The 13972-nt window shown below is 37.9% G+C and overlaps 1 pseudogene; it reads right to left on the bottom strand.

Moving 5' to 3' along the window:
* Positions 1 to 8868: 8868 nt before the first annotated feature.
* LOC122089585 lies at positions 8869 to 13412 on the bottom strand (annotated as a pseudogene).
* Positions 13413 to 13972: the final 560 nt, after the last annotated feature.

Genomic DNA, 13972 nt, shown 5'->3' with positions numbered 1-13972 from the left:
ATAGACATAAAACCTCCTTCTTTCACCATTGACTCCCGGAAAAATGGCAATCCCTCTTCGCCAGAAATTGATAGGGGTGTGCCTTTAGGAATGGGCTTTTTGGGATGCTTTCTTGGATGGGGATTTTTTGGAGCTGGCTCATAAACACTTATGGCAATATTCCACTGGGTAATTGTGGCATGGTTGTGTCTTCTGTTGTGTTATTCACTAGTCTATTTGTAGAACAAGCAACATTAGCCTGCTTATATAATGATCTCAGATGGGAAGTTAATTCATTTTTCTCTATGAGTTTCACAAACACTGCCACTTGATGGGGACTTAATGGAGAAGCTTTTGTAGTTAACCAATGTGGAGGGAGTGGATGACCGATATGCTCTTCCCAGTATTGTAAGAACCCATTTTCAGCTTGAGTACCCTATAAATGCTCTTCCCAGTATTGTAAGAACCCATTTTCAGCTTGAGTACCCTATAAATTCATAGGGAAAAAAATTACAACTAAATAAGAAAGACATAAAAGGAAGAAGAAATTACCATGTTCAAATGAATGGATGATAGAAAATCGTCATTTTCCTTACACTGAAGTATAAAACTATAAGAAGGCTGATCAACAAAATGGGATGCGTCATGTTGGAATTGAAATGGAGAACAAACTGAGTTGGTTTGTTGCATTTAGAGGAGGATGTTTAAGTTTATATAGAGGGAAAATTTGCGGTATCAACACAAATAACAAGGCGGGAGATGTTTTTTTGCCCATACCCTAATGGCTAAGGCTATGTTTGGTAACCAAGAGAAGAAAAGAAAAGAAAAGAAAAAAATAAAAAAAAATTTGAATTGAAAGAGAGAGATAGACACATAAAAGATCATTGTGTAATCATATTATTTTATCTTATTATGTTTCTTGTACTATTTTCATTTGTAGTTTCACAATTTTCCTTATGAAAAGAGAATAACTTCACTTTTGTTATAAATACACTGTTACCCCTCAATCCAAATAAATCTTAATCATGATAGTCAAAGAAAAGCTTCAAGAACTTAATCATTAATTGTATAGATGAGTACATGTAAAGGAATATTTAGACAATAGGAGAAGAGAAGAGAATGCACAAGCTTTTGTGTTCTTCACTACTTTTGGTACCCATTGATTCTCTCTTTTAAAGAAGGATAATTGAGAGAATCAGGGTGATTGAAAGATTACAAAGAATCCAAATCAATGGTGATTGGATAATTACAAGGGATCCAATCAAGGTTATTGGATAATTACAATATAATACAGCAGGGATTTGATTCAATCTAGAATCCTATTTAAATCAGTTTCCTTTCTAGGCTCCTTGAGTGAAGTGATTTGTTTTGATTCAATCATATTGGTGTCGCCACCACATGGAAGCGTGTCATTCTTATCATCTGTTATACGCCCCTTAAGATCAAGGGGTCCGAAATCACCTTGAGCTTGGTCACAAGTAGATTGAATCTAGGATGAGAGAGAGCCTTAGTAAAAACATCCGTGATTTGATCCTTAGTAGAAATGAACTGGACATCAAGATTGCCTTTGGCCACCTTGTCACACATGAAGTGAACGTCAATTTCCACATGCTTCGTTCGTACAGGGAATACTGGGTTGGCTGTGAGATAGGTAGCACCAACATGATCACACCATAGGATGGGTGCATGAGGGAGATACACACCGAGCTCCTTGAGAAGAGATTGGAGTAATGTGAGTTCTGCAGCTGCATTTGCAATGGCCTGATATTCGGATTCCGTGCTAGAGCGTGCAACAGTGGTTTGTTTGCGAGAACTCCATGAAATAAGATTGGAGCCATGATAAATAGCAAACCCACCCATTGATTTTCTGCCATCAGGGCATCTGACCCAATCAGCATCAGAGTAGGAGACAATTGCATGGAAGCTTGTTTTTGAAATAGCAAGCCATGTGTGACAGTTGACTTTAAATACCGAAGTATGCGCTTGATTGTGCTCCAATGATCAATGGTTGACCGATGCATAAATTGACATACTTTATTGGCAGCATACGTAATATCCGGATGGGTGAACGTGGCATATTGTAAGGCACCCACAACACTTCGGTACAATGTCTGATCTTCCATTGGTTCGCCGGATAATTTGGATAGCCGTTGAGATGGTGATATAGGAGTAGAGACAAGCTTGCAACCTATCATATTTGTCTTGGCCAAGAGATCAAGAATGTACTGCTCTTGAGAAAGTAGAATCCCATTAGGTACTTGTTGCATATTGATGCCGAGAAAGAAATGAAGTGGCCCCAAATCTTTGATTGCAAACTGGGTGGATATCTTAGTGATGAAATTCGTCACATAGTTATTGTTGTTGCCAGTGATGATAATGTCATCAACATAGAGGCCATGTGCCATCCTGATTTCGGGTGATCATAGGATGGCGAGAAGGAAGAGCAATGGGAACAGGCAATTCAATTGAGGGTAGTGGTGATGGTCGTTCCTGAGAACTAGAGGAAGGAGAAGAGTTGGCAGGGGGCAAGGGATTGGGAGGTGTAGTAAGTGGAGGAGTGGGATTGTTAGTAGTTTGAGAGGGGTAATACCAGGGTCTGATGGGGGGTGGGCCAAGAATGGAAGGAGAGTTTATGGTAGGTGGGGTAGGGCTGCCTTGGTGAATAAAAGGGAATTTATCCTCATCAAAAACAACATGACGTGAGATGAGGATAGCCTTGGATCGCATATTTAGACATTTGTAGCCCCTATGACGAGGGCTATAGCCAAGAAAGGTAATGCATATCAGATCGGTAATCCAACTTATGTTTGTTGAAGGGACGCAACAATGGATAACAAGTAGCCCCAAATACCCTTAGTTGATTGTAATCAGGATGTGTCCCAAACAACTGGTACATAGGAGACATATTGTTTAGAACAGGTGTAGGTAGCCGATTAATAAGAAATACGACGGTTTCAAAAGCATGTTGCCAATAAGCTTGAGGTACATGGGCATGAACCATAAGGGCAAGACCTGTTTCTACAATATGCCTGTGTCAGCACTCAGCCGAGCCATTCTGTTCATGAGTATGAGGGCAAGAGATGCGGTGTTCAATTCCTTTTGATTCCAAAAACTGAGAAACATTCTGGTATTCTCCGCCCCAATCACTATGAAATCTCTTAATTTTTCTTTCAAAAAGACTTTCAACTAGAGCCTTGAATTTGAGAAATGTAGAGAAGACCTCTGATTTAGTTGTAAGAGGAAAAAGCCATATAAACTTACTATAGTCATCAATAAAATGTACTGTAAGATCAAACACCAAGAAACACGAATAAAAGGAGACAATAGATCCGTACGACACAGAGATTTAACGAGGTTCACACACCAGAGTGGTGTGCTACGTCCTCGGGCGAAGAAGAAGATGATTCACTATGCAGAAGAGAGATTACACCATAGCAGCGGCGAGGAAGAACTCGCCCTGAAACCCTAGCTTCATGAAAACCCTAGAATACAATGACTTTCTCAACAAGCAACAGTACATTATATATACTCCAAAAACGTGGGTCGACCCATCGGGTCGCGGTCGATCCGGTCGAACCATACCGTGGGGGCTACGCCCCCGCACCCCCATACGAGATCAATGATGGGCTCCGGGCTTGGGCCTATCGGCCCAACCCCTCTGCTTCCATCACAGATCTCAGAAAAATTTTCATTCGGGTCGCCACCAAAATATGTCGGATCAGGTCAATCTTCAAAACGGGTCAAGAATTCGAGACAGACTTAACATGTACATATTATGGTTGCCCATCCGTAGAAGAGATGGGAGAGGGGCCCCATACATCAGAATATATGAGATCAAGTGGTCCAACTGATTTAGTGTTTCCCTGAAGAAGACACTTCCCCGTGGTGCGATCCTTCACGTAGAAATAGTTGGGATGAAATTCAAACAGAACATTAGTCTTTAGGAAATTGGGAAACTGACAATTAGTTACGAGTAATATCCGGCACATGCAAGATATCTTGAAGCAAAATTTTTTTAGAGGAAATGGGAATTTGAGAGTGACCAGTATGAGAATGGGCAGACCTGAACCATCTCCTACGTGCACCTGATCCGATCCCACTTAATCATGCGCAAGTTGAAGGTTGGCGAGCTCGGAAGTGATATGATTTGTGGCCCCCGAGTCAGGAAGCCAAACATTATCAGTGGAAACAGGGCGTTGAAAATCCCACTCCTCCACTTACTACACCTCCCAATCCCTTGCCCCCTGCCAACTCTTCTCCTTCCTCTAGTTCTCAGGAACGACCATCACCAGTACCCTCAATTGAATTGCCTATTCCCATTGCTCTTCCTTCTCGTCATCCTATGATCACCCGAAATCAGGATGGCACACGGCGGCTCAAGGCCCTTCTTGCTACCAATCACCCACTCCCTCCATCCCTTCACCCTGAAAATACAATACTTCATCAAGGACCTACCAACTTCACCACGGCATCTAAATCTTCCCAATGGCGTCAAACTAAGGATGCCAAGTTCAATGCACTCATTCAAAATGGTACATGGATATTGGTTCCTCCAAATCCGTCCCTTAATATAGTTGGTTGCAAATGGGTGTTTAGAATAAAGAGAAAGGCGGATGGTACTGTTGAGCGTTATAAAGCTCGTTTGGTGGCAAAGGGCTATAATCAGCAAGAAGGTCTTGACTACACTGAAACATTCAACCCTGTTGTCAAGCCTGCTACCATTCGTTTGGTTCTTTCCTTGGCAACTTCCCATGGGTGGATGATTTGTCAACTAGATGTGCAAAATGCTCTTCTTCATGGCATTCTACAAGAGGATGTCTACATGATTCAGCCACCAGGATTTGTAAAGTTCCCTCGCCAGATTTGTTTTGATTTAATCATATTGGTGTCGCCAGCACATGGGTGCGAGTCATTCTTATCATCTCTTATCGTACATGACCAAATTCTGAGAAAACCCAATCTGTTGTCCACATCTACCATGATGACAGAGCCCTAAATTCACTGGCAAAAAATTATGATGTTTTTCTATTCAAATAGTAGGAAAGAAAACCTAATAGAAATAACGGGGGAAAAAATAGAAGAAGAACCAGGTTCAAGGGATAATTGTGGTATTAAAAGCTTGAGAAGAGACAGGGAGGTAATTTGATTTTTAGGTCTAGCAAATTGGCAAGGGATTTTATTTTTCCCTATCTTTGGAGTAATCTTTGTTACTCAGATAATCTCATTTTCTCAAACAATTTTCAAAGTATTAATAAAACACAAGAAAAAAAATAAAAAATTCAAATGGTCTGAATGCAAAAAGGTCCTATACAACCGAACTAGTTTTTGCTTCCATTGAGTTGTGATGTAGTATTCCAATAAGTAAGTACATAATGGAGCACAGTTTTGTGGATGCTGGTAAATTTCAGAGCCAAATTGAATCTTACAATCCATTGTATTGGCATTTTCCTTTTCATTTTTAGTCATCTATTTGTTTTAAATTTTAACTACTTCAACAAAAATTAACTTTCTAGGCATTTTGTGCCTTATTTTTCCATGTGGTCAAATCCAATAGCCTGAACTTGAAATTTAAGCAAAAGACCTTGACCTCTACAAGCCCACAAATATGACCTTACGAAATTTGCCATATGAAAAATATTTGGGCGATGGAAGAAACTATTCTTGTGATTAGACAGTTCAATTGCAATTTAAAAGATTTTGTGGACTTGATCTTCACATGATCTTCTCTTTGCAAGGTTTTAGACCAATCTACTTTTCCAATGTGCAAATATATAATGTCACAAAAATTGATTGACAATTCAAATTTTACAGACCTGGGGCAACCATTGAAAATGCAAGGTAGAAACTTTATCATGATTAACTATACAATAGAGATGGAATCTGAAATTTAACCATCTTTGAATGTGACTAACCCAAAGTGGAACCTTTCTATCCACAATCTCAATAGAGAAGCCCTCTACAAGGTAGATTAACTGACTAAGTGAACCATAAAAATATCTTTTCATTAATGGCAATTGGGAATAAGCGCATTGGATTTGCACTTGTTTTTATATGACCTATAATCAAGTGAGACATAAATTTTTGTGATAGGTAGGCATCACTCACAGGCAGGTAAGGTTGACTGATACCATTCAACTCTATTTTCATCTATACCAATAATAATATTCACATTACCCCAGCTACTGGAGCCCCTATGCACGCAAGAAAGGGCATATACTGTTTAAAGAGGTTGCTAATGAAGATATAGATACCAACCAAACTATTAAATTCTCTTTTACAATTACACCCATTAAAATAATGACACATCTGACATACAATCCAAAATGTTGTGAACTTGATTAGTATTTTCTGTTCATAAAAATAATTGGCCAATGAAAACAAGAAAAATGTAACTAAGAAAAGTCCTTTCAATTAAAGGGACCAAAACCTTGTCATTTTAAAAGTTCGTGGATCACTTAATTCCTGCGACATTCCTAACTGGCAAAAAAAATTGAATGTGAAAACTTTTCGAAAGAAAAAACATATGAAGGAAAAGTTGATTTCATGATATTCTATATAATTCAGAATTTTTTTTTTTTTTTTTTTTTTTTTTTTTTTTTTTTTTTTTTTTGTGAAGAACCTAAGTCATTGGTTATTGACGTCAGAATAGCCTCTCATATGGTTGGGCTCTTAGAAATTTTGAAATCACTGATCTAGGAATCGATTTTGAGACTTTTGAGACTTTTGAGTCAAATGTACGACCATTTAAGGAAAACTTTAAGAGGAGGAGAAATTCAGAAATTTACTCATAGCAAGAACTGGGAAGAACAATTTAGACATATAAAAGATAACATAGTAGTTATTCAACAAAAAATTGTCATAGTTAATTAAGATATGCCTAATGAAGCAACAAGCCAAATTTTCTACTTTTAGAAGTTTTACAGTAATTTCTTTTGATTCACAAGCTTTGGAGGGAATTTCTAGAGCGGCACCAAGTTTTAGCACATAGAAGGATAATGTGGCTGTTTTAATTGTATTGATATTTAAAAAGTGGTCAAAGGTCATTACTTATTAGACACATGTCAAATTTTAAAATCAGATCCAAGCATATACCCTCCTATTGTGTTGGAGAATATGAGTTTTCATAAATTATTACTAGTTCACAACTAATAAAATTCAGAGTGATGAGAATGCCTGGATTGAACAAATTTGTCCAGCCGTAATTTTCTTCAGTTTTTCCAATTTTTGTTGTTTAAACTCAGTTGCACACCAAAAATTGCATTTCCGATTCCTATCAGATTGAATTTTGTAGTTTACAAAAAAGTGATTTTACTGTTTCCATCTGCCCCAAGAAAAAAAAGTGTTTTTACTAAGGTTACAAATTTGGCTATGTCAATCCGAACTCATCTGGAGCCTAAATAGGGCTTGAGCTAAGATTTTTGACCCTGAGAGTGGATTAAAGTAAAAAAAATTTGGCCCTGAGTTAAGGTCGGGCTAGGCCAGGCCAGGGTTAAGGCCTCAAACTGAACCCAACACAGCCTAGCCCGACCTTGACTTTGACCCTGAAGATATATAATGATGTATCATATATAGTGTTCCTTAGGAAGTCCCAGAAGTGTCTAGCTATACAAGCTCAAGACTTCTCACTTCACTAATCAAACTTAATCCGTTGTGACGGTCATCATTTGGATTATTTTAAACTGTAATAGGGGCAATTATATGTGATTTTCTTGTTTTGGATTGTTTTAAACTATAATGTATTTGCATTAATATAGTTTTATATGATCAAACTTAACCCTTCATTAATGATCACCATTTGGATTGTTTTAAAATGTAATCGAGGTGCCTATATATAATTTCTTTGCTTTGAATTGTTTTATATTTTAATGTGTTTGTATGAATACATTTTGTATGGTCAGTCAAGCTCAGGTTTAAGGCCATTTTCAGGGTCAGTTTGGCCCTGAATGGTAATATAGGGTCAGAATCAAGGTCAATTAGGCCGGCCGAGTAGTGCCCAATCAGGGCCAATTGGGGCGGGCCAAGGTTAGATCGAGCCTAGTCAGGTTGGCCCTAGGTTTATATTTTTAGGCCTTGATCAGTTAGGGTCAGTGCAGGCCGGGCTAATCTATGAGGATTTAGGGTTGGGTTGAGGTTTTAAAAAATCCGGACCTGTTGCAACCCAAGAACCAAGCCACAAATCCTTCATTCATCTAAGGTGAAAACCTAGAACTCCTGCCTATATTCATAGTTTTACATGAGTTTCCATTGGCCCCCTGTGGTCATGCTTCCTTTCAAGGAACCCTCTCCCTTTCAAGGGAGCATTGCCTAGTTTTGTGGCCCCTGTAGACGTGTGGGGCCAATGAAAGTGCATACAAACGCATAAACATGAAAGAAATTGTTTATTTCATTGGGGTGGGGTGATAATTTCACACACCTCTTGTGTTTGGGTGCATGTCACGTGATCAAATTGTTTTGTTTTGGGGGAAATGAATACTCCCTGGTCGCATGCCCCTTGCGCCTAAACACAGAGGGTGGCAAAATGACATCCCCAACCCTGTGAAACCCCAAAAAATAAAAATCCACTCCCACTTGATGCCCATGTGTTCCCCTTGTTGGACCCCATGCTGGCACAGGAACTGCATGACTATAGAGCATGACTATAGAGCATTCTTTCCTCCTATTTCCCTGGCTCCCATTAGTCTGGGTCATGTACAGTTAAGAACTACACTCCCCCACAGAAAACATTTTCTATCAATATTCTTGTCGTTATCTTTGTATTTCTTTAATTGAAAATTCAGCGCAATCCCCACTGAACACGGGTTCCAAAGGATATATATATATATATGTATGGACCCACGGCTTTCCTATTTCTCAGGAAAAGCCATTGGAAGGTCAAGGACCCCAACCTTCCTACTTCTCAGTACGAGCTTTCTGGAGGTTTGAACCAGCCACATTCTCTTCCAATTCCTAAGGGAAGTCAGGAGTTACAATGCAAAGTCATACACTCCAATTAATCTGTGACTTAGAAATGCTCCCTCTGCTCACGGAAATAACTCATCAAGGCACTTTCACTACGGGAAAATTTTTTTGGTTTGTTGAAGAAGGGCCAGAACATGTAAAACGTTTATAATCAAGATTTCAGAAACAGGGGATAGTTTCAAGCTTCTTCCTCAAGGTCAGTCTCTCTCTCTCTCTTGAGAACCAACTCCCAAATCGTCTCTAACCAAGTCATTCCTTATTTTATCTCTCCTAGTTTTTCACACATCCATCTCAACATCCTCATCTCTGTTACGCTTAGCTTATCTATGTTACGCTTCTTGACTACCCAACATTCTACCCCATATATCATAGTCGGTCTTACCATAGATCCAATAGAATTTTTCCTTTAAGCTATGCGTCAATCACACAACACCCCAGAGACCTCTCTCACTTCATCCATCCTACTTTAATTCTGTTATCCCTTTCCTTGTTTATGATTGATCCCAGATATCTAAAACAATCGCTTTGGGGTATCACTTTCTCCTCAAGTTTCACCGCTTCACTAGCCGTCCTTGTGTGACTAAAGTTATGTACATTATACTCCATCTTTATTCTACTAATCTTATGACCTCGTGACTCCAAGGTTGATATTCATAACTCCAATTTATGGTTAATCCATGTAATTGTCTCATCCACAAGGACAATATCATTAGCAAAAAGCACACACCACAGAACATCACCTTGGATGTTCTTGGTTAAGTCATCCATGATAAGCGTAAACTAATAAGGGCTTAAAGAAAAACCTTGATGCAACCCAATAGAAATCGGAAACTCCCTACCTTGACCTCCCATGGTTCTTACACTAGTTAGTAATCAGCTCACCTTCATACATGTCTTTAATTATCCACAAACCTACTCAACACCCTTTTCTTTTCCAATACATACCAAATTAACATCAAAGAACAAATGCATCCACCACTAAATCAAATTTGGTGTAAACAAATAAAATTCATAATATATTGATCAAACAAAGCGTGAAGCAACCTATTAATCATAAAGAAAATGTGATTGAGCTTGATTTGAAATTTTAATCATAAGAAGTGGAAGAGGCTATAGACTTACTTGGTACCAAATGCATGCTACAGTCATCGGAATAAGAACTATTAATATTTGCCATGCAACCTGTGACATTACTGCAATAGTTCCTAGGAATTGTATGATTGACATAGGAAGTTCTTCAGTTTCATGTGGAATAGAGGTATCAATTGCACTTTGATCTATGGATGCCTGCATATAGAAATAGAATTCATTTAGAATTATAACAACTTTATGGTGATCAAATAAGATCATTTGGATATCATAGGTAACTAATCATATTTACTGACCCGATTTAGAATCCTTCCACTTGGAGTTGAATCAAAAAATGACATGGAAGCACGAAAAATGCACAAATGCATTTTATTGAAAAGCAAAGTGGTTGTCTTGTATCCAACAATTATAACAAGCATGGACCTTATAAGTACACAAAAAGAGCTTCCAAGGGTCAAAGCAGTATATACAAAGATAAGGGTAGATCCTTTAACATGAGGTTTCACATCTTCTGAAACAGGAGTAGCCCACACCATCCAGTAAGAGAAGTTGAAATAGAATTTGTGCCAATAATATCAATGGTACTAAAGTCACTTTATGTGTAGTAGTAACATAATTCCAGTAGACTGAAAGACCAACACTACCTTGTTCTCTCTTTTCTTCTTGGACAAGTTGCCCTTCTAGTTGAACCAAAATTTCTGTTTTGAAGTTTTTGGTTTCCTTTTCTCCATCATCTTGATTAGGATTTTTGCTACATAACATGTTACCATCTTCCTTTATATTATCATCTTCCTCACCAATAATTAAATTATCCGAAACAGCCCCATGTTCAACAGAATTAAGGATTGCCAATGCTTTCTTATATGCACCCACTAATTCCATAAAGTCAATTCCTGAACTAAGAATTTCTTCATATTTTTCTGCTTGAGTAATCCTTCCATCTCTCATAACCTGCCAAACAAGAGAAGGCAAATAGATGGAATTTCTTCTTCACACTCAAAACTAGGTGGACAGACTGGAAGTCGAGAAAAAAAGATAGAATATTCTCACCAGGATAAGATCAGCAGAAGGCAAAAACTCTACTTGGTGGGTAGCGTAAATTACTGTTTTTGAACCCAAAAACCCCATCAAACACTCCTGTCACAAAAGTTCCAATGTTCACATTTATGCATTTTTTAAAATAATTTGTATTATTTAAAAGAACCAAATAGTTATACATATAGTTTACTTTCATAATGATACATCAAACTATAAGTTTTATATAAGAAAAAATGCATCTTTTAATATCATGTATCTATACGTCTTGTCTATTTGGACAACCATAGTTACAATCTTCTTAGATCAAACTTAATTTTTAATAGATAAAATTGTGAGGTGAGTAATGATATGTACAACATCAAGCCAGTTTCATCAAAGAAATCTTTAAAAAGTAGTAGTCAAGGAGCAAGTACCTTAAATAGATGAGTTCCTGTGTGAGCATCCACAGCACTAAAGGGATCATCAAGCAAATAAATATCAGCATCATAGTACAAGGCACGTGCAATTTGGATTCTTTGTTTCTGCCCACCACTCAGGTTGATTCCCCGCTCCCCTATGATAGTCTGATCCCCAAAGGCAAACAATTCTAGGTCCTTCTTCAATGAACATGCTTCAATGATCATTTTGTACCTTTCCTTATCCATTTTCTTGCCAAACAGTATATTGTCTACTATCGTGCCACTTTGTATCCAAGGTGATTGTGCAACATAAGCCTTCGTTCCATTCAACTTAATGGCACCAGATACCTTCGGCACTTCTCCCAATATGCATGAAAGTAGGCTTGACTTTCCTGATCCAACAGAACCACAAACAACGACTCGCATCCCATGTTTCACTCGGAAATTAAGATCTTTTAATGTTAGATTTGGTGAATGAAGGTCCCAAGAGAAATTCCCCTTAACTATCTCAACTGCAACTTCGTCACTATCGCGTGAACACTCATGCAATATATTTGGATGAAGATCATTGAGACAAAGGAATGATGATATTCTATCAAGTGAAACTTTAGTCTGAACTACCATGGATATTAGGTTTGGGAGATTATAAATTGGTCCTCGTAATATCTCAAATGTAACAATTGCAGATAGAATTTTCCCTGACCCAAGGGGAATTCCCATAAACACACAAAACCCAAATGTAACCATGGATACAAACATGGGGGAAGACAAGTAGAAAAATGCAATCATAGCTGATGAATAAAGTAATTTTTTTAACCATCTTGTTTCAAGGTTCCTAAGCTCAATTATCTTAGCTAAGAACTTCATCTCCCAACCCTGGAGCTTGAGAATCCTCATATTTCTCAGAGCCTCAGATGTCACCTTCATCCGTCAATCCTTTGAATCCATCAATTCTCCTTGAAATTTCTCTTGTAGTTTTCCTAGCGGTACATTTACTAGTAACAAAATCACTGTGGCAACAAAAGCTACAAGTGAAGCAAACCCAAAGCTATTGTATAAGATCAATAAAGCTAGAACTACTTGAATAGGAACCATCCATATATCGTGCAAATACCAACTAAACAGACCAGTCCTCTCCACATCAACACTCATCAAATTAACATTCTCCCCACTGGTGTGCCCCTGCTTTGATTGGCTTGAAAGCATGAGACCCTTCTTATAGATTATTGTGAACAAAGCAGTACGGACCCTAATTGACATTTTTTGTAATTGAAAGAACAAGTGTCTTTCTGAGAGGCACCCTACGAGCTTTGAAAGAAAAAACATAAACACTAATACATATCCTCTACATTTTATCTGGTCACTGCTATCAAGATACTGGACAAAGGGATCAATAAGGTATGGTCCAACATAAGAAGACAATGTGCCCACAATGGATAATAGAGTTGTCCATAGAATTTCTTTCCATGTTAAGAAAATCAATGCCTTCACCAGCTTGAGTATGCTCACCTGACCACCATTACCACTACCATTACCATTAGATTCAAGTTTATTTCTAAAACAAGCAAACACCACATTGGCACTATCATAATTTTCAAGTTGAGGAACATCTCCAAGGTTCAATGTTTTATTATACCCAAGTGCAAGCAAAGGGCTCATCCAAGAGAAAGTAAAAATACTAAAAAGATTGGCATATGCATAAGGAGTCACACTATCTTCGTTGACTCTTGACTTTTGTCCATCATCACCATTGCTTTGATTGGAACTAATTTTCAAAAAAGGCTCCAAAACATGAAGATCTTCACCTTCTTGCCCCTTGCCAAAAAACTCAGCATAACAAAAGAACAATCCAATAATAATGGATACAACATCGGAGACCCAAAGCAAGAATGGTATAGATGAATGTTTCCAATACAAACCAAGATGCATAACAAGATAGGACAAAGACATTAGGAAATAGAAGGCCCACCAAATCCTTAGTAAAATGGGGAACGTACGCTCATTTGAATGAGAAAAATGGTTGTGCAGGTAAGTAGAGATCACAAACCACGTGAGTGTTCTGAATGCAAAATCCAACTGGGAAAAAATTTTTAGATTAGACCAACCATGTTTAAACCCGGAGAGGAAGTTTAACACGAAAAGCAGAAGATCACAGAAAGATAGACACAAGCAAGATAAAAAAGCTAACCAATAGTATAAAAAGTATGCATTCTTCAACATTGGTTTTGAATTTTCAATGTTAGGTATTGTGCATTTCTTGCAAGCCCGGTAAATGTATAAAACTAACAATAAAATTAGGTGTGAAGATGCAGAAACCCCATGTAAGAAAATGGTTGTAGAAGACTGTGAAAGTAAAAGCCATATAATCGTATCATTCTTTGATTCATCAAAAGCATCCATGTCTAGAAATTTTCTATCCTTTCGTTTGTAACTTGGTGGCTTAGCTCTGGAAGATCCAATATAAATCTTGTTGACTTTACCACATTTTGAATTAAAGCAAGCCCTTCGCA

Source organism: Macadamia integrifolia, chromosome 9, assembly GCF_013358625.1.
Source record: "Macadamia integrifolia cultivar HAES 741 chromosome 9, SCU_Mint_v3, whole genome shotgun sequence".
In the NCBI taxonomy this organism is placed as follows: Eukaryota; Viridiplantae; Streptophyta; class Magnoliopsida; order Proteales; family Proteaceae; genus Macadamia; species Macadamia integrifolia.
This window is presented reverse-complemented; position numbering and strand designations above follow the sequence as displayed.